This window comes from Triticum urartu, chromosome 3, assembly GCF_003073215.2.
Source record: "Triticum urartu cultivar G1812 chromosome 3, Tu2.1, whole genome shotgun sequence".
NCBI lineage: Eukaryota > Viridiplantae > Streptophyta > Magnoliopsida > Poales > Poaceae > Triticum > Triticum urartu.
This window is the reverse complement of record NC_053024.1, coordinates 384765227-384790787: the sequence shown is the minus strand read 5'-3', so window position 1 is coordinate 384790787 and position 25561 is coordinate 384765227.

Sequence of the window (25561 nt, the reverse complement as noted above, 5' to 3'; positions counted from 1 at the left end):
TACGCAATTCCAGACATCTGTATATCTTTATTCCATTGCATCTTGTGCATCACCATGAATTATTCGTAAACCGGCATTTCCTTTTCAGCTTTTCGCTTCACAATGGCCAAATAGTTTTGCGCTTGCAACTGGGCTCCTTCCCGGATCACCGAAGAACAGTTGAACGGAATGGTCAGCATCGGTACTTTGCCCAAGAAAACGGAAATCCGGCGGCGAGTTCCAGGAAAGGAAAATCCTCCTACCCCGAGACAGGGTGAGGTAGTAGTATTTGTCGAGTTCCAGAACAGTTGAACGGAATGGTCAGCATCGGTACTTTGCCCAAGAAAACGGAAATCCGGCGGCGAGTTCCAGGGAAGGAAAATCCTCCTACCCCGAGACAGGGTGAGGTAGTAGTATTTGTCGACCACATAGGCCGTGGTTTCAAACCGCCCGGGTCAAAGTTTTTCTGAGATGTTCTTGCCAGCTTCGAACTCCATCCTCAAGATATTGGACCCAACTCGGTGTCTAACCTATGCAACTTTCAAGTCTTTTGTGAAGCATATTTACAAGAAGAACCAACTGCTGAGCTGTTCTGGGATTTCTTTCATCTAAACCGATGTACATAATTCGTCAATGGTCCCAATACTGAACTTGGTGGTGTCACTATTCAAAAACGGAAAGAAGTTGAATTCCCTCATCCTAAGCTGCACAGTCATCCTAAGGAATGTAACCAGAATTGGTTCTACTGTGTAGATACTTCTCCTGAAGATGAGAACCCTCTTCCGGGCTACCGTGATCACTGTCTTTCCAACACTCATCCAATGTCGCAACGTCTAAGCTCTAGAGAACGGACCAGATATGCCCCTCAACTCGCCAAACTCCCGGCCTTTATGGCCAACGGTTTAACGGGTGTTGACTTTGTACGCTGCTGGATATCTTGGAGCGTTATGCCACTAAGCCGCCGCCCCGGTTTAATGTGTGAATATACCGGTAACTTGGACGACCCCCAATGCCACATCAACTATCAGATGACCGATGAAGAAGTCACTGAGGGCGTTAAGAAAATTATGAATGAATCGGAATCAGTTTGTCGCCAAACCGGCTTGAGCCGCTTCTATACTCAAAACAAACCGCCTGTTGTAAGCACTGTACTTCCTTTTTATCTTTGATATCTTTAAATTGTTCAACTTGTAAACTTTCTTCTGTTTGTGTATACACAGGGTGATGATCCCTTCTAGAAGCGGAAACCCGTAGAAAAAACGGCAAAGCCATCCCGTCCCAAGACAAAAGCTGTCAAGCGAACCACAAAGCAGAAAACAGCCGAACGTATCAACATGGAGCTTGATGAAGATACCGATCAACCAGAAGTTGAATGTGACGCCCCCGATTCAATCGTACACTAACCATACACGCAAGCGTGTACGATCAAGATCAGGGACTCACGGGAAGATATCACAACACAACTCTACAAATAAAATAAGTCATACAAGCATCATATTACAAGCCAGGGGCCTCGAAGGCTCGAATACAAGAGCTCGATCATAGACGAGTCAGCGGAAGCAACAATATCTGAGTACAGACATAAGTTAAACAAGTTTGCCTTAAGAAGGCTAACACAAACTGGGATACGGATCGAAAGAGGCGCAGGCCTCCTGCCTGGGATCCTCCTAAACTACTCCTGGTCGCCGTCAGTGGGCTGCACGTAGTAGTAGGCACCTCCCGAATAGTAGTAGTCGTCATCAACGGTGGCGTCTGGCTCCTGGACTCCAGCATCTGGTTGCGACAATCAGAAAGAAAGGAAAGGGGGAAAAGGGGGGAGAAAGCAACCATGAGTACTCATCCAAAGTACTCGCAAGCAAGGAGCTACACTACATATGCATGGGTATCAAATGGAATAAGGGTATCATATGTGGACTGAACTGCAGAATGCCAGAATAAGAGGGGGATAGCTAATCGTATCGAAGACTACGCTTCTGGCAGCCTCCGTCTTGCAGCATGTAGAAGAGAGTAGACTGAAGTCCTCCAAGTATCATCACGTAGCATAATCCTAACCGATGATCCTCCCCTCATCGCCCTGTGAGAGAGCGATCACCGGTTGTATCTGGCACTTGGAAGGGTGTGTTTTATTAAGTATCCGGTTCTAGTTGTCATAAGGTCAAGGTACAACTCCAAGTCGTCCTATTACCGAAGATCACGGCTATCGAATAGATTAACTTCCCTGCAGGGGTGCACCACATAACCCAACACGCTCGATCCCATTTGGCCGGACACACTTTCCTGGGTCATGCCCGGCCTCGTAAGATCAACACGTCACAGCCCTACCTAGGCACAACAGAGAGGTCAGCACACCGGTCTAAATCCTATGGCGCAGGGGTCTGGGCCCATCACCCTTTGCACACCTGCACGTTGCGAGCGCGGTCGGAAGCAGAACTAGCCCCCTTAATACAAGAGCAGGCTTACGGTCCAATCCGGCGTGCGCCACTCAGTCGCTGACGTCACGAAGGCTTCGGCTGATACCACGACGTCGAGTGCCCATAACTGTCCCCGCGTAGATGGTTAGTGCGTATAGGCCAGTAGCCAGACTCAGATCAAATACCAAGATCTCGTTAAGCGTGTTAAGTATCCGTGAACGCCGAACAGGGCCAGGCCCACCTCTCTCCTAGGTGATCTCAACCTGCCCCGTCGCTCCGCCACAAAGTAACAGTCGGGGGCCGTCAGGAACCCAGGCCCACCTCTACTGGGATGGAGCCACCTGCCCCTTGATCCCCCATCTCTGAACAGTATCACAAGTAATGTAACAGTATAAAGTGTATAGTGTATGCCCATGATCACTTCCCGAAGTGATCACGGCCCAGTAGATAGCATGGTAGACGGACAAGAGTGTAGGGCCACTGATGGAACACTAGCATCCTATACTAAGCAGTAGGATAGCAGGTAATGGTAACAATAGTAGTAGCAAGGACAGGCTATGCATCAGGATAGGAATAACGGAAAGCAGTAACATGCTACACTACTCTAATGCAAGCAGTATAGAGAAGAGTAGGCGATATCTGGTGATCAAAGGGGGGGGGGCTTGCCTGGTTGTTCTGGCAAGGAGGACGTGTCGTCAACACTGTAGTCGAAGTGGGGTTCGCCGGCAGTCTCGGGGTCTATCGGAAAGAAGTAACGGAGGGGGAACACAATAAATAACAGAGCAATCAAAGTATAACATGGCAATGCGCGATGCTAGAGGTGACCTAACGCGGTAGTAAGTGATACTGGTGAAGGGGGGCAAACATCCGGGGAAGTATCCCCGGTGTTCTGCGTTTTCAGACAGATGAACCGGAGGGGGAAAGTTGCATGTTTGCTATGTTAGGGATGTCTGGCGGACGAACGGGCTGCGTATCCGGATTCGTCTCGTCGTTTTGAGCAACTTTCATGTAGAAAATGTTTTCATCTGAGCTACGTTTATTTTATATTAATTTTAAAAGGATTTAATCATTTTCTAGAATTAACAGAATTAATTTAATTGAAAACCATTTATGACGTCAGCGGTCAAAGCTGACCTTTGACCGGTCAAACTAACGGGTGGGGCCTGTTTGTCATTGTCTGCCTAACTACTAACAGATTAATTAGATTAGTTAGCAGGTTAATTAGGTTTAATTAGTTAACTAACAGAATTAATTAAGTTAATTAATTACTTAAATACTAAATTAATTAATTTAATTATTGTTTTTCGGTCCTACCATTTTTTTAAGGTTCTCAGGGGCGGGGCCCACTTGTCAATGGCCCAGGGGCCTTAACGGGTCATGGGTGGTGGTTCTCGGCGCAGGGCAGAGCCGGGCGACGGGCGCCAGCCCGCCCAACAGGGCGCAGCGGCCAGCGGGGGAAGGGAGCCGGCGCATGGCCCAGCGCCAGCGACCGTGGCCGGAGCGGGGCGGCACAGCGAGGCCGGCGGAGCGAAGGAAGGCGCGGTGGCATGCACGCAGGGCGCTAGAGGCCCGGCCAGAGGAGGCGATGTGCGCGGGGGTGGCTTGTCGGAGCCGCCGGGAGCAGCGGCAGGCAGCCAGGCACGGCGGGGCGGCAACAGGGCGGGACGCAGAGCACGTAGCAGCAGGAGCGGGGAACGCCGCGAGGCGGCACGCAGCGGGCTCCGGACGCAGGAGCGTGCGACAGGAGGCGCGAGGGGACGCGAATGGACGTGGTCGGTGCGCGCGGAGGAGCGGGGGGCGCGGTGTCGTTCTGTACAGGGAGAGGAAGAGGCGAGGCGGAGGCCAGGGGCCTCACCGACGTTGCAGGGGTACGGGGCGGCGAGGCTTGGTGAAGCTACGCGGGGAGGAGATGATGACGGGGCGGCGACGAGGTGGCGGTGACGACGGACGGCGGCGTCAGATCGACGACGAGGCGGCACCGGGACGAGGCCGCAGCTTCCGGCGGTTGGTGACGAAGCTCCGCGGCGTCGGGGGCATTCGCGCAGAGGCGGGAGGGCGTCCCAGTGAGGGGGGGACTCGGCGTAGTGGCCGCGGGAATCGGCGGCGGCGTCGGGCCGATGGGATCGGGGTTGGCCCCGATCCAGATCGGGGAGAGGAGGGAGAGAGAGGAGTGCGAGGGGAGAGTGGGGGATCGGGAGGAGAGTGGGGCGGTTAGGGTTTCGGTCGGGTGGACTGGGGCGGTAAGTAGGCTGGGGCGCGGGGTGGGCTGGCCTGGTCGCTAGGCCAACTGGGCCGTGGCCCGGCAGGGGGGGTTCCTTCTCCTTTTAATTTTCTTGTTTGTTTTTTTTTCTATTTTCTTTTATTTCTTCTTGTCGGTTTTCTTAAATCTTTAATTTATTTCAATTTTATAGAATGTGAGAACAACACCTAAATGTAGTATGTTAAATATACCACTGCCACAATAATTTGGACAGCTAAATAAAATAGTTTAATATTTTACAAAATACAAAAGGCATTTAATTAATTTATTTTGCTGATGTTTTATTCATTTTTGAGTATTTACACATTTTATACAAGTGTGGTCTCTTCACCATTATTACTTAGGATTTATTTGTCCCATTTTGAACATTTTAGTTTGAACGTTTGAAAACTTTTATTGTTTGCCCTGATTTTGAATTTTGAATTCGAAACGGTTTCGAACTAACGCGAGATTAACAACAGTAACAGTGGTGACAAGGCATCATTAATAGAGGGTTACTATAGCTTGATTATCCGGGCGTCACAATTCTCCTCCACTACAAGAACTCTCGTCCCGAGATTTAAGAGGTGTATTAAGGGAGAAGTCTGGTTACGAAATTCTAACGGATCTCCTCGATCTTGGTTGCTTTTCTCGAAGAGGTCAATCCATTACATTGATGTCCTCATTCCACTGCTTCATGTCATCATTATGAAGTCTTCATCCTTTCTTCAGGGGTTCTATCGTTCTTACGAATAGGTAACGGGGAAGATTGGCAACGACAGAATGCTATAAGGGTAATAATCTGAGATTAACCCATGAATGATCATACGAGTACCCCTCGAGTTAAACAAATAAAACACATCGAGAGTAAAGTTCGAAGGTACAATAAGAAGTTTTAAGCAGCCAGGCAATCGTTCAATGCCTAGCCAGAAGATGAAAGGGTTTCTGGGCAACGCGAATAAATATTGTGTCTGATACTAGAATAGGTCATCTCTAGGAAGGTGACCTGTGGATGCATACGGAGTCAAGCGCGAGGAATAACCTTGGAAATCGGGGTTACAGGAGAGTCAGGTTTCGATCATGTGGAACTGTGGGTTAAGGGCCCACCATGTGGTTCAAAAGTAGGAAGGACGGTGATATTTTGCACAGTCATGATAACAAGGCATGTCAGAGGATAGACTATTAATTATGTCGGCAACGTCGGTACCAAGGGCGAGGGACGAAGAGAACCATTTTCCTGCTCGTTGAACGAGGCGGACCAATAGGCAAAGTTCTCTTCCATCGGTGGCTACCGGAATGTCATCAACAATAGTAACAGGGTCTTGCTGATAGAACTGTACACCGAGGGGTTTACATAAGTAGGAGAATATTACTGCTTAGAACATATAGATCACAAGAAAGGTTAAACCAAATAATGGAAAGGAAAATGTGTTTCAACACATATATCGGGGGTATATCCTTCCCAAGGACAAGCAGAGCATGATATGTAGAAAACTCTTTAGCAAAGGGGAGAGAAATTTCATGACATTACCCATGCAACGGTGTTTGGATAATTGAGCAAGTAACATTTAGCGTTGGGCTTCAAATGTTCCTGTTGAAAATAGGAGTACCATAGACATGCTTCGAGATAGTATTGACATGGTATTCAAGCAAAGGTCGGACTCTGGATACACGAAGGGATTCATCATTAAGCCAAGGAGAGGATGGGGAGGTGGCTGATGGACTCAGTGATAATTCAACGAGGTATCCAAAAATGTGGATTTCCACAGTTATGTGAACAAGGAGATAACATTTGTCGGATGTAAGCTCGAGAAAAACATACACAATTAAAAATTGGTTGAAAAGTGCACCCGAAATATGGGCTTACAGTAGCATGATCAACGTTAGAATGGTGGTTCAGCAACCGATAGGCTAAGAATGAATTATCGATCATTAACTCCAAAGCAATAGGGTTGCTAGAAGTGCAGAATCCAAACAACACCGTTCACTTGTGGGTACCCCGGTTGGAATCGACACGAGGACCAAGAAAGAATGGTGATGGTGAGAAGTACCATTATAGCAAGAATTCTTAATAGGTGGAGCAATCCTCACAACATTCTTGACATCAAAGATGGTAATACTCCGCGGTAGAATATAGCATAAGTTGGATAGCAAGGAACTCAAGGTACAACACAAAACAGGAACAAGTTTTGTGTTGGAGGGAATGCAATATTGTTGTCGATGATAACCCAAATCGTCGAGGGCAAAGGATGCTATTTCTCATCAAGAATTCGATAGATATCTTGGAAGACCTCATAAGGTTGATGTTGTTATGACACATTTGTCGAGAGATTTCAAGATGTAATCAATCAGCGACGATGTCAAATCAAAGGAATGATGAAGCGGAAGGTTATTGGAACCATGGGTAGGACACAAACTTGAAATCAAGCTTGTTGTTCAAGGTGAACTGATATGACGAGGAAGATCGACGTAAGCTTAGCTCATCATCGAAAGTTGTGTTCCGAGATTAAGGACCAGGTAGCACAGTTAAAATTTAGCACGATAATGATATAGCCGATCAGGCTTGGAATGACTTGAAGGATTATTAAACTCATAAGCAACGAAGATTACTTAGAGTTATCGAACCAGAGTGCGGAATCGGTTCACTTACCGGTGTTCTTGAGCGACTAACAACGCAGAACCCATGAAAAATTGGAATCGGTGAGAAATAATAGCTGATGGAGACTCATAAGATGCAACACAGTTCTTAGATATACTCGAGATACCATAGGGTAATACTCGACTGTAGATCAAGGTAGAGGTTGGACTGGTGTATTGACTTACAAAAGACAAGTGCTTAAACTTGTCCGAGAAATGGGATCAAAGAGAAAATATGGTCGAAACCACGATTGCATAGGATCTGTTCACAGATACCAGATGATCTTATATCGACAAAATAGCTATTATTACAAAAAGCTTCTATGGTAGGATCTACATCGTGTCCATGGGCATGAACACAAAGTTCAAGGTCGACTCCCACTTCTTCAATGTATAACCTTCCATTCACTTCTCACTTTCGAAGAAGTTGTAGTGTTGAGATTTTATCTAGCAACACCAGAAGAGTATGACTCATGAAAACTTTCGAGTTCACACATATTAAGGAAGGCATAGGTTCAACCCGTAAGGGTATCGTGGAAACATATACCACAAGCTTCAATAGTAAATACCACAAGCTCGAAAGCAGAGCATGGTTGGTCAATGAGAGGATAGGATTTACCAATGGAGAAAGAACTTCCAAAGGGATTGAATATGAAGGACGCTATCGGATAAAATCCAACAAAGGATCCGGTGGTCCTGAAAGGATCTGATGTGAGCATCGGTACTCAACCAAAGGAAGAAACAATGCAAGGAGATCAGACTATAGAAACAACTGACTAATTTAAAGTTCAATTGCAAAAGAATTATGATTTCTGACCAAGGGATCAGAAGCAAACACTCTGAGTAAGGATGGATAAGTTGCGTATGCTTAGGGGTACAATCGATGGCAATCAGATTGGTCGAGAACCAGCTCATGTTTAAAGTGATGTCTGAGCCGGAAGGATAAATCCTGAGGATTGCAAGCATCCGCACATATTGAATCAATAGACTCTAAATGATAGTGACAAAGGATGCCAATAAGATTACCAGACTTGTTGGATTAATCATAATGCTAGCAAGCAAGAATTTCAAGAGCATTAGGCTGTTGAGGATTTTCAGAAGAACGAACGGTATTACGAAGACTTTTGTGAAATACCTGAATCAACTGGGGATGAGCGGATACTTGGTAAGTGCGAGAATTATCCGTAGGGGTATTCATGTGACAAAGTACAGCAAGGCACTAAGCTCAAAGGATTCTCGGAACAACAGAGAGTATTTCGAGACATCTTGTAATAACAAGATCAACGGGGAATGATTGTATGAATGGCAAGTGTATGCAGTTTTCATAGGGGTTGACGGTGGAAGGAAATCGCAAATGCGATGTCACAAAGACTCGAGAGAACATCGTAGAGTAACTGCGGAATCTTCTAGTGCATCAGGCGATCATCTGAAGTGAGGGGCTCTCCGGGAGAAAGTATTATCGAGAACCTAAAGTTAGTTTTGTTTTTAGCAAAATCATTTAACCCGAATTGAAGAGAGCTCAGAGTCCCATAGTAGAGACGAGGAGTAAAAGATCCTAATACCACCCAAATGGCAACGTGGGCCCATGGGCCGCACAGCCATGTTAGTAAAACAGTTTTCAATGTCTAGACTCGACTTCGGCCAAAGAGTGTGGAAGGGGGATTCCTACAGGCAGTCGGCTCTGATACCAACTTGTGACGCCCCTGATTCAATCGTACACTAATCATACACGCAAACGTGTATGATCAAGATCAGGGACTCACGGGAAGATATCACAACACAACTCTACAAATAAAATAAGTCATACAAGCATCATATTACAAGCCAGGGGCCTCGAAGGCTCGAATACAAGAGCTCGATCATAGATGAGTCAGCGGAAGCAACAATATCTGAGTACAGACATAAGTTAAACAAGTTTTCCTTAAGAAGGATAACACAAACTGGGATACGGATCGAAAGAGGCGCAGGCCTCCTGCCTGGGATCCTCGTAAACTACTCCTGGTCGCCGTCAGTGGGCTGCACGTAGTAGTAGGCACCTCCCGAATAGTAGTAGTCGTCATCAACGGTGGCGTCTGGCTCCTGGACTCCAGCATCTAGTTGCGACAATCAGAAAGAAAGGAAAGGGGGAAAAAGGGGGAGAAAGCAACCATGAGTACTCATCCAAAGTACTCGCAAGCAAGGAGCTACACTACATATGCATGGGTATCAAATGGAATAAGGGTATCATATGTGGACTGAACTGCAGAATGCCAGAATAAGAGGGGGATAGCTAATCCTATCGAAGACTACGCTTCTGGCAGCCTCCATCTTGCAGCATGTAGAAGAGAGTAGACTGAAGTCCTCCAAGTATCATCACGTAGCATAATCCTAACCGATGATCCTCCCATCGTCGCCCAGTGAGAGAGCGATCACCGGTTGTATCTGGCACTTGGAAGGGTGTGTTTTATTAAGTATCTGGTTCTAGTTGTCATAAGGTCAAGGTACAACTCCAAGTCGTCCTGTTACCAAAGATCACAGCTATTCAAATAGATTAACTTCCCTGCAGGGGTGCACCACATAACCCAACACGCTCGATCCCATTTGGCCGGACACACTTTCCTGGGTCATGCCCGGCCTCGTAAGATCAACACGTCGCAGCCCTACCTAGGCACAACAGAGAGGTCAGCACGCCGGTCTAAATCCTATGGCGCAGGGGTCTGGGCCCATCGCCCTTTGCACACCTGCACGTTGCGAACGCGGCCGGAAGCAGAACTACCCCCCTTAATACAAGAGCAGGCTTACGGTCCAATCCGGTGCGCGCCACTCAGTCGCTGACGTCACGAAGGCTTCGGCTGATACCACGACGTCGAGTGCCCATAACTGTCCCCGCGTAGATGGTTAGTGCGTATAGGACCAAATGGCCAGACTCAGATCAAATACCCAGATCTCGTTAAGCGTGTTAAGTAATCCGCGAACGCCGAACAGGGCCAGGCCCACCTCTCTCCTAGGTGTCTCAACCTGCCCCGTCGCTTCCGCCACAAAGTAACAGTCGGGGGCCGTCAGGAACCCAGGCCCACCTCTACCGGGATGGAGCCACCTGCCCCTTCAGTCCCCCATCTCCGAACAGTATCACAAGTAATGTAACAGTATAAAGTGTATAGTGTATGCCCATGATCACTTCCCGAAGTGATCACGGCCCAGTAGATAGCATGGCTAGACGGACAAGAGTGTAGGGCCACTGATGGAACACTAGCATTCCTATTACTAAGCAGTAGGATAAGCAGGTAATGGTAACAATAGTAGTAGCCAAGGACAGGCTATGCATCAGGATAGAATAACGGAAAGCAGTAACATGCTACACTACTCTAATGCAAGCAGTATAGAGAAGAGTAGGCGATATCTGGTGATCAAAGGGGGGGGGGCTTGCCTGGTTGTTCTGGCAAGGAGGACCTGTCGTCAACACTGTAGTCGAAGTGGGGTTCGCCGGCAGTCTCGGGGTCTATCGGAAAGAAGTAACGGAGGGGGAACACAATAAATAACAGAGCAATCAAAGTATAACATGGCAATGCGCGATGCTAGAGGTGACCTAACGCGGTAGTAAGTGATACTGGTGAAGGGGGGCAAACATCCGGGGAAGTATCCCCGGTGTTTTGCGTTCTCGGACAGATGAACTGGAGGGGGAAAGTTGCATGTTTGCTATGTTAGGTATGTCTGGCGGACGAACGGGCTGCGTATCCGGATTCGTCTCGTCGTTTTGAGCAACTTTCATGTAGAAAATGTTTTCATCTGAGCTACGTTTTATTTTATATTAATTTTAAAAGGATTTAATCATTTTCTAGAATTAACAGAATTAATTTAATTGAAAACCATTTATGACGTCAGCGGTCAAAGCTGACCTTTGACCGGTCAAACTAACGGGTGGGGCCTGTTTGTCATTGTCTGCCTAACTACTAACAGATTAATTAGATTAGTTAGCAGGTTAATTAGGTTTAATTAGTTAACTAACAGAATTAATTAAGTTAATTAATTACTTAAATACTAAATTAATTAATTTAATTATTGTTTTTCGGTCCTACCATTTTTTTAAGGTTCTCAGGGGCGGGGCCCACTTGTCAATGGCCCAGGGGCCTTAACGGGTCATGGGTGGTGGTTCTCGGCGCAGGGCAGAGCCGGGCGACGGGCGCCAGCCCGCCCAACAGGGCGCAGCGGCCAGCGGGGGAAGGGAGCCGGCGCATGGCCCAGCGCCAGCGACCGTGGCCGGAGCGGGGCGGCACAGCGAGGCCGGCGGAGCGAAGGAAGGCGCGGTGGCATGCACGCAGGGCGCTAGAGGCCCGGCCAGAGGAGGCGATGTGCGCGGGGGTGGCTTGTCGGAGCCGCCGGGAGCAGCGGCAGGCAGCCAGGCATGGCGGGGCGGCAACAGGGCGGGACGCAGAGCACGTAGCAGCAGGAGCGGGGAACGCCGCGAGGCGGCACGCAGCGGGCTCCGGACGCAGGAGCGTGCGACAGGAGGCGCGAGGGGACGCGAATGGACGTGGTCGGTGCGCGCGGAGGAGCGGGGGGCGCGGTGTCGTTCTGTACAGGGAGAGGAAGAGGCGAGGCGGAGGCCAGGGGCCTCACCGACGTTGCAGGGGTACGGGGCGGCGAGGCTTGGTGAAGCTACGCGGGGAGGAGATGATGACGGGGCGGCGACGAGGTGGCGGTGACGACGGACGGCGGCGTCAGATCGACGACGAGGCGGCACCGGGACGAGGCCGCAGCTTCCGGCGGTTGGTGACGAAGCTCCGCGGCGTCGGGGGCATTCGCGCAGAGGCGGGAGGGCGTCCCAGTGAGGGGGGGACTCGGCGTAGTGGCCGCGGGAATCGGCGGCGGCGTCGGGCCGATGGGATCGGGGTTGGCCCCGATCCAGATCGGGGAGAGGAGGGAGAGAGAGGAGTGCGAGGGGAGAGTGGGTGATCAGGAGTAAGAGTGGGGCGGTTAGGGTTTCGGTCGGGTGGACCGGGGCGGTAAGTAGGCTGGGGCGCGGGGTGGGCTGGCCTGGTCGCTAGGCCAACTGGGCCGTGGCCCGGCAGGGGGGTTCCTTCTCCTTTTAATTTTCTTGTTTGTTGTTTTTTTCTATTTTCTTTTATTTCTTCTTTTTGGTTTTCTTAAATCTTTAATTTATTTCAATTTTGTAGAATGTGAGAACAACACCTAAATGTAGTATGTTAAATATACCACTGCCACAATAATTTGGACAGCTAAATAAAATAGTTTAATATTTTACAAAATACAAAAGGCATTTAATGACCAAGCCCCCTAGTGTAGCTGTGGTGTGATAACAATCAAGCCCCTAGTGATATCCCTTTGTGGTGTTTAAACCAATCAAGATGTGTAGCTATGGTGTGATAACAACCAAGCCCCCTAGTGATATCCCTTTATGGTTTCAAACCGATCAAGAGGTGTAGCTATGGTTCAGATATGACCAAGCCCCCTAGTGATTTTCTTTATATCAGTGCAGCTGCATAGGCCGGTTTAACAAAACTCCGCTTTGTTAGTAGAAATTCTGGCAAGCTCACACATAATGTAAAAAGAAACAGAGACCCCGCTTAATTCGAGGCTCCGGTTTATTATATAATATATACATTGTCATAAATATGTACATAGGAAGAGCATGTGGCTCAAGTATAATAAGGCCGAAGAAAAGCTATATTCCACGGCCGCTTGGTCTCCTCCTCCGATTTACGTGAGTCTTTGTGCTCATGAACATCAATGAGGTAGTATGACTCGTTGTGCAGATTTTTGCTGACCACAAAGGGTCCTTCCCAAGGTGGGGATAATTTGTGCATATCAGTCTGATCCTGGATGAGCCGGAGCACCAGATCGCCCTCTTGAAAAGTTCTGGTCTTAACCCAGCGGCTGTGATAACGTCGGAGATCTTGTTGATAAATCACCGAACGTGCTGCTGCAAGATCACGTTCCTCGTCTAACAGGTCCAGTGAGTCCTGACGTGCTGTCTCATTATTAGCTTCAATATAAGCTGCTACATGGGGCGAGTCGTGACGTATGTCACTAGGAAGAACTGCCTCTGCTCCATAAACCATGAAGAAAGGTGTGTAACCCGTAGATCTATTGGGTGTGGTGTTGATACTCCATAACACAGAAGGTAACTCCTCAACCCAACAACCCGGTGTCCGTTTCAAAGGAACCATAAGCCGGGGTTTAATACCTCTCAAAATTTCTTGATTTGCCCTCTCCGCTTGACCATTAGATTGGGGGAGAGCCACTGATGCTATATCAAGCCGGATGTGCTCACGTCGGCAAAATTCCTCCATCTCTCCCTTTGACAGATTAGTACCATTATCAGTTATAATACTATGTGGAAAGCCAAACCGGAATATCACCTTTTTGATGCACTGAACCGCCGTGGCCGCATCACACTTACTGACTGGCTCTGCTTCCACCCATTTGGTGAACTTGTCAACTGCCACTAACAAGTGGGTCTTTTTGTCCTTGGATTGCTTGAAAGGTCCAACCATATCAAGCCCCCAAGTTACGAACAGCCAAGTTATTGGAATCATCCTCAACTCCTGAGCCGGAATGTGAGCACGGCATGCGAATTTTTGACAACCGTCACATCGTTTAACTAGATCCTCAGCATCAGCGTGAGCCGTTAACCAATAAAAACTGTGACGAAAAGCCTTAGCCACCAAAGACTTTTACCCGGCGTGGTGACCACAATCCCCTTCATGGATTTCTCGCAAGATCTCACAACCTTCCTGAGGAGAAAAACAACGTTGAATTGCCCCTGTGACGCTGTAACGATGTAACTCCCCGTTGATTATGGTCATGGATTTGGAACGCTGGATTACCTGTCGGGCCAGGGTTTCATCCTCTGGTAACTCGCCCCGGTTCATGTAAGCCAGGAACGGGATTGTCCAATCCAGTATGACATGCAAAGCTGCCACCAATTGACCCTCCAGATCAGGAATAGCCAACTCCTCCTCTGTTGGTACTTTGACCGACGGATTATGCAGCACGTCAAGAAAGACATTTGGTGGGACCGGTTTACGCTGAGAGCCAAGGCGGCTTAAAGCGTCCGCCACTTCGTTCTTTCGCCAGTCTATATGGTCCACCTGATAACCCTTGAAGTGACCAGCTACCGTGTCCACCTCTCGTCGATATGCAGCCATGAGCGGGTCTTTAGAATCCCAAGTGCCAGATACCTGCTGAGCCACCAGATCCGAGTCCCCAAAGCACTTAACCCGGCTTAAGTTCATCTCCTTAACCATCCGAAGACCATGGAGTAAGGCCTCATACTCAGCTGCATTGTTAGTACAGGGGAACATTAAGCGGAGAACAAAACAAAACTTGTCACCTCGTGGGGAAGTTAGTATGACTCCAGCCCCCGAGCCCTCCAATTGTCTGGACCCATCAAAGTGAATAGTCCAGTACGTGTTATCTGGCTTTTCCTCCGGTGCCTGCAACTCTGTCCAATCATTGATGAAATCCACGAGTGCTTGGGATTTAATAGTTGTGCGAGGCGTGTATTTGAGCCCATGAGGTCCAAGCTCAATAGCCCACTTAGCAATCCGGCCAGTTGCTCCTCTGTTTTGAATGATATCTCCTAGAGGGGCTGAACTGACCACTGTCACAGGATGACCCTGAAAATAATGTTTGAGCTTCCGACTTGCCATAAACACTCCATTGTAACATCCCAAATTTTGCAATTTGGAATGTTATACACTAGATCATCATGCATATCATATTTTCATGCATTTTGGTTGATCCTAGAAATTTCACGCAACTCAAGGACCCTCGGAGAGAGTTGGAGATTTCGTTATTTTCATATTTGAGTTTTCTCAAATTTTGAAAAGAGGATCATTTGATTTATTTATTTCATCTTCAATTATTTTCCTATATCAAAAAAATGAGAGAGGGAATAATATGACTTTCCCAAAATTTAGGAAAATGAAGATCTAATGGATAAATCAATTTTTGGTTTTGCCGGAGTTTTGTTTGCATTTTATTTGGATAGGGAAAAATGCGCGTTTTCAAAAATTGCATTTTAGGTCCGGAGTAAAGTTCATTTTGTTCCACTCATTTTTAGGAGTCGGGGAAAATTTACTTTAGATTTTTTGGAGTTCGTTTAGATTTTCTTTTCTGTGTTTTTCTGCGCGCGGAACCAGTTAAAAAAAAGAACTCCCGCAGGCCAGCCGGGCCAAAGGCCCAGCCAGCCGCCGCCCCCAGCAGCGCTGCGCGCCAGGCGCCAGGCGCCAGCCGCCGCCTCCCTTCGCCCAGGCCGAGTCCCAGAGGGACTCAAGGCCGGTTCTAGCCCGCTCTTTCCTTTGTTTCGTTTTCCTTTTTCCTACTCTATTTCTTGTCCCCTACCCCAAGTAATCCCCCCTACCTATATAAATACCAACACCCCCCCCTCTCCTCACATCAAAACCCCAAGCCCCTCTCCTCCTAAGCCGCAGCAAGCAGCAGCGCGCAGCCCCAAGCCGCCACCTTAGCCGCGCCGCCGCCGCCATAGCCACGCCGCCCCGCGCCTAAGCCGCCGCCGCCGCCCTTAGTCGCCGCCGCCGGAGCCCCTCGCCGGAGCCTCGCCGAGGTAGCCGCGCCTCTCTTTTTCTTCCCCGGTCCGGTTTTTCCTAAAAGAACCGTTCCGTTTTCTCTCCGATTCTTTTCTTTTTCTTCCGGTTTTTGTTTTGGTTTCTTTTCCGAAACCCTAGATCGGTTTTCGTTCTTCTCTCGGACCGTTCGTCTCAATGAACGTGATCACCGATTCTTTCTCGGTTAACAAATGTCCGTTCGATTAACCGTTCGTCTCTTTCTTTTCGTCGGATTTATTCCGCGATCGTGATCTCAGATCCGATCTTCGTTCTTGTCTTTCTTCTCGCTCGTTTATCGGAATCAGGTGATTCAAGCGCCTGGAGTTTCGTTTCGAAACCGCCGTTCCGTCTAATCAACTTAAACAAGTTTTTGCCCCGGTAAAATTTGACCTAGTTTCAACTTGCTAGAACCGAGTTGTTTTCTTCCGCCGTTTGTTTTCCCGTTTCTTGTTCGGTTCATTCTTTCTTTGCAACCGGAGTTCTTAAGTTGAACTATCTGGTTCATTCTTTTGTTCGAGTTTTACCTGTGCATTAGATGAGTACTTATTGTATGCTTGTTGTTTGTCTGTGATAGATCACCCGGATTGCGCCGCTTGTTACTTCGATTCCCTAGGTCTCGCGGATCATCAGCAAGGCAAGTAACACTTTGATCATACCTTTTCTACAACCCATGTTTTATTGCATTAGATCAATCCTCACACATTGCATGATTAGGATCTAATTAAATTGTGGGATGGGAAGTAGATGAGGTAGTACCTATTACCTGTATTATTATGAAACCTTTGGGAGTTACTTCTACATTTGCTTATTATGCCATGCTATGCTAGTAGACGTGGATTGGGTGAGTGATATCCATGACAGATGTGAGTTGATAATTTTAATGGTTTATTCTAAGGTGGCAACTTAAACACACATCTGGGTGGATTGAGGCACCTGATGTCTATCAGGACTTGCCTGTTTTTTTCTGGACCGCCACCCAGGCTCAAAGGGATCATAAGATCTTTCATGCTAGAAACTTCCGTGTGCAGCCACATGCTACTATGGGCTCTGGCATAGTTGACTAAGTTGTGCGAACTCTTACGGGGTGGACTAGCAGATGTAGGGGTTATAGGTGGTACGGTCTACCCCACAAGTAAGATGCTAGCGCTTTTGAAAGACTATGTCTCGATCATCCGTCTTCTCAAACACCATGTAGTGCGAGAAAACAAACAGAGGCGATCGAGTCATGTGGGGAAAAGTGCGCAAACCTCTGCAGAGTGTACAAACTAATCATGATTAGCCGTGTCCCCGGTTATGGACAACTTGAGTATCTAGTACTTGAATATCATGTGAATCTCAACATGTTACTTCTAATTAATGTTGTTGGGTTTTAATTGTTCACTTAATTGGGATCGGAATGCTGTCAACCATTCTCGATGTTTCACAACCACCATGATAGTTAAATAAATTTATTCCTTTGCAGTAGGGAAAAACTGGCTTTACGCAAAACTGTAACCATAGAGCTTTCCACCAGCCATATATGCATATAGTATAGCTGTTTCATTCCATTACTCTCTATGTGTTACATTGCCAGCATATTCTATGTGCTGACCCGTTTTCGGGCTGCAACTTCTCATGTTGCAGACTTTTCAGACAACGAGTAAGGTGCTTTTAGGTCGTGGTTCTATACTCAGTGATGCCGCTGGAGTTGATGGACCCATTTATCTTCCGAGTCTTCCGCTGTTATCGTTATTAGATGGCCTTAAGCCATATTTATTGTAATAAGTTCTCTTTGAGACAACGATGTAATAAGTGTGTGATTGCCACTCTGCTATAAATCCTTCGATGTACTGTGTGGTGTCAGCATTACTGATCCAGGGATGACACCCGAGCACAGTAGACTTGATCCATTCGGGTCAGGTCGCCACAGAGATGGTATTCGAGCACACGCTGACTGTAGGACACGACCACTAAGTTAAAGCCATAGATCACCATTCTCTTCTCATTTTCTAACTCCCCATCTTTTCTACTCTATTAGGATGACGAACGCGAAGATTAAGTACGCCCAACCGGATGAAGGCACACCTTTTGGATTTCACTTCAAGGAAGTCACCAAGTACCTGAACATTGGATTACCAAGCTTCACGGGAACCTTCAACGCCACTCTGCCTGAAGAGGAGCGCTGGAAGATTCAAGCTCACGTTCCGGGAAGGACATTCGCGCCAGTCACGAAGCCCATAGATAGTGTTTTCAATGCACCAACCTGGAGTCTGGGAAAGAGCATGGCAGCTCATATCACCGTAGGACGCATTGGAGAAGTTTATCAAGAAGACCTCAAGGACACTATCTACCAGATTTGCGGACGTTGAGATGAACAATGGGAGTTAGTCAGCACCAAGAAGGATAGATCCATTGCATATTTCATCCAGGAGTTAAACCGGCACATTTGACGCCACGAGAACCAGATGTGCAATGATATGATAGAGTTGAAGAATGCGAAGGCAAGGATCATCGAGCTAGAAGGAGAACTGAATTCTACACGCAAGGACTACATGGACGAGATCATAGCACTAGCAAGGCACAATGGCGATCTTAAGCAGGAGATTGAAGAACTCAAGAGGAAGTTAGCATCAACGGAGGAAGACGAGTACGTCGCATGTCCGGACAACTACATCATCATCGATGACACCGATTCGGATCCAAGTGAACCCGACTTTGAAGACGAAGCTGGAGCAGATATCATGGAGTCTTCCACCGGTTCAAATTTCTAGATGACCACCAGATAGTAGTAGTAATCCCCCATGTAAACAATAGTTCGAGCACTTTTGCGATAGTTAGACCATTTGTAAGCCCTTGTTTGATTGAATGAAGTGATTTTGTGTGCATTTGCTCATGTGCATTGGGGTAGTGTTTTCCCTTTAGACCTCATTCTATTCTTAATTCTCGTCTCTTCTAAACCCTCAGATGCCTCCAACCCAAGCTCTTAAAACACCTATGCTAGTAAGCTCACCAGGAGCAGAGTACATGGCCAGACAAGGATGTTTTCAAGTGCCATTAAGTATAGGAAGGCATGTTTTCCCAACGGATTTAATTATTCTGGAATCCCAAGGTTTGGATGTGATATTAGGCATGGATTGGTTATCAAAGTATAAAGGGAATATTGAGTGTGCTAGTAAGTCAATTTTGCTTACCACACCAGAAGGAAGAAGGATCAAGTATGTATCCCGGCATGTACCAAAAAGGACACAAGTGAATTGTCTAACAGGAGTTGTGCAGGAGGAAGTACCAGTGGTAAAGGATTTTCCTGATGTATTTCCTGAGGAATTACCAGGCATGCCACCGGATAGAGACATTGAGTTTTTGATTGAGTTATTGCCAGGTACAGGCCCAATATCGAAGCGACCGTACCGGATGCCAGCAATGGATTTGGTGGAAATTAAGAATCAGATTAAGGAGTTATTGGATAAAGGTTACATTCGCCCAAGTTCTTCGCCTTGGGGATCACCCGTACTTCTAGTGGAAAAGAAGGATGGATCATTAAGAATGGTTGTAGATTATCGGGGATTGAATGAAGTAACCATCAAGAATAAGTACCCACTACCAATGATCAACGATCTGTTTGATCGGTTGCAAGGAGCTAAAGTGTTTTCCAAGATTGATTTGCGATCAGGGTACCATCAATTGAAGATTCGGGAGCAGGACATACCTAAGACAGCATTCACCACGAGATATGGACTATATGAGTATACCGTTATGTCATTTGGATTGACTAACGCACCTGCCTATTTTATGAACCTGATGAACAAGGTGTTTATGGAGTTTTTGGATAAGTTCGTCGTAGTGTTCATTTACGACATTCTGGTTTATTCGAAGAATGAAGAGGAGCATAAGGAACATTTGCGTTTGGTTTTGGAGAAACTAAGGGAGCATCAGTTATACGCCAAATTCAGCAAATGTGAGTTTTGGTTGAAGGAAGTTGGATTCCTTGGACACGTTATATCCGGAGAAGGTATAGCAGTTGACCCCACTAAGGTTGAGACCGTAACTGAATGGGAATCACCAACAACAGTTGGAGAGATCCGGAGTTTTCTTGGACTCGCAGGATACTACCGGAGATTTATTGAGAATTTCTCAAAGATTGCGAAGCCTATGACGGAGTTGTTGAAGAAGGATACTAAGTTCAAATGGACTGAGGAGTGTGAGGCTAGTTTCCAGGAGTTGAAGAAACGCTTGGTTACCTCACCAGTATTGATTTTGCCAGATCAGACCAAGGATTATGAGGTGTATTGCGACGCTTCACGTCGAGGACTTGGAGCAGTGCTTATGCAGGAAGGAAGAGTTGTTTCGTATGCTTCATGACAATTGAAGCCTCATGAGTTGAATTATGCCACGCATGATTTGGAGTTAGCAGCCGTAGTGCATGCATTGAAAACGTGGAGACATTTCCTCATTGGAAATCATTGTGAGGTGTACATGGATCATAAAAGTTTGAAGTACATTTTCACGCAGAAGGAGTTGAACCTCAGACAAAGGAGATGGTTGGAGCTCATCAAGGATTATGATATGAAATTGCATTATCACCCCGGGAAAGCTAATGTAGTAGCTGACGCATTGAGCCGTAAGAGCCATGTCAATACTCTAATGACGGGGAAAATACCAAAGGAGTTAGCAGAAAACCTTCGTGAGCTATGTTTGGAAATAGTTCTGAGAGGCTATGTAGCAGCATTGGAGATTCAGTCACCATTTATGGATAAAATCAGAGAAGCTCAGAAATCCGACAAGGAGACTGCTGCTATAAAAAAAATTGAGCGAAGGAAAAGCAAAGGGATTTCGTGAGGATGAGCACGATACCCTATGGTTTGAGGACCGTCTTTATGTGCCCAATGACCCGGAGATCAGGAAGTTGATTTTGCAAGAGGCACATGATTCACCGTATTTGATTCACCCAGGGAATACCAAGATGTATTTGGATTTGAAGGAAACATTCTGGTGGACCGGAATGAAGAAGGATATTGCAGCATATGTAGCAGTTTGTGACGTATGTCAGAGAGTAAAGGCAGAGCATCAGAAGCCAGCAGGATTGTTACAACCATTGCCGCTACCCGAATGGAAGTGGGATAAGATAGGCATGGATTTTATCACAGGACTACCCAGGACGAAAGCAGGCTATGACTCGATATGGGTAGTAGTTGATCGTTCGACGAAGGTAGCACATTTTATTCCAGTTAAGACCACTTACACCAGTGCTTTGGCAAAGATATACATGACTAGGATCATTTGTTTGAATGGAGTTCCGAGGAGTATCGTATCAGATAGAGGAACTCAATTTACCTAAAAGTTTTGGAATCAGTTGCATGAAACTTTAGGAACCAGACTAGAGTTCAGCACGGCTTTGCACCCGCAAATAGATGGACAGACCGAGAGAGTCAATCAGATTTTGGAAGATATGCTGAGAGCTTGTGCACTAGATTATGGATCTAGTTGGGACGATAACTTGCCGTATGCGGAGTTTTCTTATAACAACAGTTACCAAACCAGTTTGAAGATGGCACCTTTCGAAGCTTTATACGAAAGGAGGTGCAGGACACCGTTGTCATGGGACGAAGTTGGAGACCGTCAATTCTTTGGACCAGATTTGATTAAGGAGTCTGAACGGAATGTTAAGTTGATTCACGATAGGCTCAAGGTAGCCCAGTCCAGGCAGAAGAGCTACGCAGATTCCAAACGCAAGGAGACAGTTTACGAAACCGGAGACAGAGTTTATCTCCGTGTATCCCCACTTCGAGGAGTTAAGCGCTTTGGAGTTAAGGGAAAGTTAGCACCGCGTTTCGTTGGACCGTACAAGATCTTGCAACGTATGGGAGAAGTCGCTTATAAGTTGGAATTACCAGAGGAACTGTCAGGAGTTCATGATGTATTCCATGTTTCTCAGCTGAAGAAATGTCACGCCGAGATGGCGGAGGTACCGCTAAGAAATACCGCGCCACTCGAAGCGATTCAGTTAAAGGATGACCTAACATATGAGGAGAAGCCAGTTAAGATTCTCGATTCTGCCAGCAGAGTTACCCGCAAAAAGGTTATCAAGTTTTGCAAAGTTCAGTGGAACCACCACTCAGAGGATGAAGCCACCTGGGAAAGAGAAGAAGATTTGGTCAAGGACCACTCTCACCTATTTTCTAGCCAACCCGAATCTCGAGGGCGAGGTTCATATTAAGGGGGGTAGGTTTGTAACATCCCAAATTTTGCAATTTGGAATGTTATACACTAGATCATCATGCATATCATATTTTCATGCATTTTGGTTGATCCTAGAAATTTCACGCAACTCAAGGACCCTCGGAGAGAGTTGGAGATTTCGTTATTTTCATATTTGAGTTTTCTCAAATTTTGAAAAGAGGATCATTTGATTTATTTATTTCATCTTCAATTATTTTCCTATATCAAAAAAATGAGAGAGGGAATAATATGACTTTCCCAAAATTTAGGAAAATGAAGATCTAATGGATAAATCAATTTTTGGTTTTGCCGGAGTTTTGTTTGCATTTTATTTGGATAGGGAAAAATGCGCGTTTTCAAAAATTGCATTTTAGGTCCGGAGTAAAGTTCATTTTGTTCGACTCATTTTTAGGAGTCGGGGAAAATTTACTTTAGATTTTTTGGAGTTCGTTTAGATTTTCTTTTCTGTGTTTTTCTACGCGCGGAACCAGTTAAAAAAAAGGAATTCCCGCAGGCCAGCCGCCGCCCCCAGCAGCGCTGCGCGCCAGGCGCCAGCAGCCGCCTCCCTTCGCCCAGGCCGAGTCCCAGAGGGACTCAAGGCCGGTTCTAGCCCCCTCTTTCCTTTCTTTCGTTTTCCTTTTTCCTACTCTATTTCTTGTCCCCTACCCCAAGTAATCCCCCCTACCTATATAAATACCAACACCCCCCCCCTCCTCACATCAAAACCCCAAGCCCCTCTCCTCCTAAGCCGCAGCAAGCAGCAACGCGCAGCCCCAAGCCGCCGCCTTAGCCGCGCCGCCGCCGCCATAGCCACGCCGCCCCGCGCCTAAGCCGCCGCCGCCGCCCTTAGTCGCCGCCGCCGGAGCCCCTCGCCGGAGCCTCGCCGAGGTAGCCGCGCCTCTCTTTTTCTTCCCCGGTCCGGTTTTTCCTAAAAGAACCGTTCCGTTTTCTCTCCGATTCTTTTCTTTTTCTTCCGGTTTTTGTTTCGGTTTCTTTTCCGAAACCCTAGATTGGTTTTCGTTCTTCTCTCGGACCGTTCGTCTCAACGAACGTGATCACCGATTCTTTCTCGGTTAACGAACGTCCGTTCGATTAACCGTTCGTCTCTTTCTTTTCGTCGGATTTATTCCGCGATCGTGATCTCAAATCCGATCTTTGTTCTAGTCTTTCTTCTCGCTCGTTTATCGGAATTAGGTGATTCAAGCGCCTGGAGTTTCATTTCGAAACCGCCGTTCCGTCTAATCAACTTAAACAAGTTTTTGCCCCGGTAAAATTTGACCTAGTTTCAACTTGCTAGAACCGAGTTGTTTTCTTCCGCCGTTTGTTTTCCCGTTTCTTTGTTCGGTTCGTTCTTTCTTTGCAACCGGAGTTCTTAAGTTGAACTATCTGGTTCGTTCTTTTGTTCGAGTTTTACCTGTGCATTAGATGAGTACTTATTGTATGCTTGTTGTTTGTCTGCGATAGATCACCCGAATTGCGCCGCTTGTTACTTCAATTCCCTAGGTCTCGCGGATCATCAGCAAGGCAAGTAACACTTTGATCATACCTTTTCTACAACCCATGTTTTATTGCATTAGATCAATCCTCACACATTGCATGATTAGGATCTAATTAAATTGTGGGATGGGAAGTAGATGAGGTAGTACCTATTACCTGTATTATTATGAAACCTTTGGGAGTTACTTCTACGTTTGCTTATTATGCCATGCTATGCTAGTAGATGTGGATTGGGTGAGTGATATCCATGACAGATGTGAGTTGATAATTTTAATGGTTTATTCTAAGGTGGCAACTTAAACACACATCTGGGTGGATTGAGGCACCTGATGTCTATCAGGACTTGCTTGTTTTTTTCTGGACCGCCACCCAGGCTCAAAGGGATCATAAGATCTTTCATGCTAGAAACTTCCGTGTGCAGCCACATGCTACTATGGGCTCTGGCATAGTTGACTAAGTTGTGCGAACTCTTACGGGGTGGACTAGCAGATGTAGGGGTTATAGGTGGTACGGTCTACCCCACATGTAAGGTGCTAGCGCTTCTGAAAGACTATGTCTCGATCATCCGTCTTCTCAAACACCATGTAGTGCGAGAAAACAAACAGAGGCGATCGAGTCATGTGGGGAAAAGTGCGCAAACCTCTGCAGAGTGTACAAACTAATCATGATTAGCCGTGTCCCCGGTTATGGACAACTTGAGTATCTAGTACTTGAATATCATGTGAATCTCAACATGTTACTTCTAATTAATGTTGTTGGGTTTTAATTGTTCACTTCATTGGGATCGGAATGCTGTCAACCATTCTCGATGTTTCACAACCACCATGATAGTTAAATAAATTTATTCCTTTGCAGTAGGGAAAAACTGGCTTTACGCAAAACTGTAACCATAGAGCTTTCCACCAGCCATATATGCATATAGTATAGCTGTTTCATTCCATCACTCTCTATGTGTTACATTGCCAGCATATTCCATGTGCTGACCCGTTTTCGGGCTGCAACTTCTCATGTTGCAGACTTTTCAGACGACGAGTAAGGTGCTTTTAGGTCGTGGTTCTATACTCAGTGATGCCGCTGGAGTTGATGGACCCATTTATCTTCCGAGTCTTCCGCTGTTTTCGACACTAGATGGCCTTAAGCCATATTTATTGTAATAAGTTCTCTTTGAGACAACGATGTAATAAGTGTGTGATTGCCACTCTGCTATAAATCCTTCGATGTACTGTGTGCTGTCAGCATTACTGATCCAGGGATGACACCCGAGCACAGTTGACTTGATCCATTCGGGTCAGGTCGCCACATCCATACACCAGCTTCTGCCAATGTGGATACCTCTGCTTTGATTCAATGAGCACCTCACTGATATAATAAACGGCCGTTGAATTGGATACTCCTTTCCAGCTTCCTTGCGCTCCACCACAACAGCCATGCTAATAGCTCGGGCATTAGCAGCCACATACAGCAATAACGGCTCTTTATCGATCGGAGCTGCAAGCACAGGCGGTTCAGCTAACTGCCTCTTCAGATCCTCAAACGCTTTATCAGCTGCCTCGCTCCAGACAAAATCATCTATTTTCTTTAGCATCTACTGTAGAGGGATGGCATTCTCCCCAAGATGACTGATAAACCGGCTCAAAGCCGCAATCTGGCTGGCCAAACGTTGAACGTCATTGATACATGCCGGTTTAGCCAAAGATGAAATTGCTGAAATTTTGTCTGGATTGGCCTCAATGCCTCTGTTTGACACCAGAAAACCCAAGAGTTTACCTGTCGGGACACTAAAGACACACTTTTCCGGATTGAGCATCATCTTGTAAACCCGGAGGTTGTCAAAGGTTTCTCTCAAATCATGTATCAATGTTTCCTCCTTCCTGGACTTTATCACAATATCATCTACATATGCATGAACATTGCGCCCAATTTGCTTATGAACACAATTCTGAACACAGCGTTGATAAGTCGCCTGGGCACTCTTGAGCCCAAAAGGCATGGAGACATAGCAGAAGGCTCCAAAAGGAGTTATAAAAGTAGTA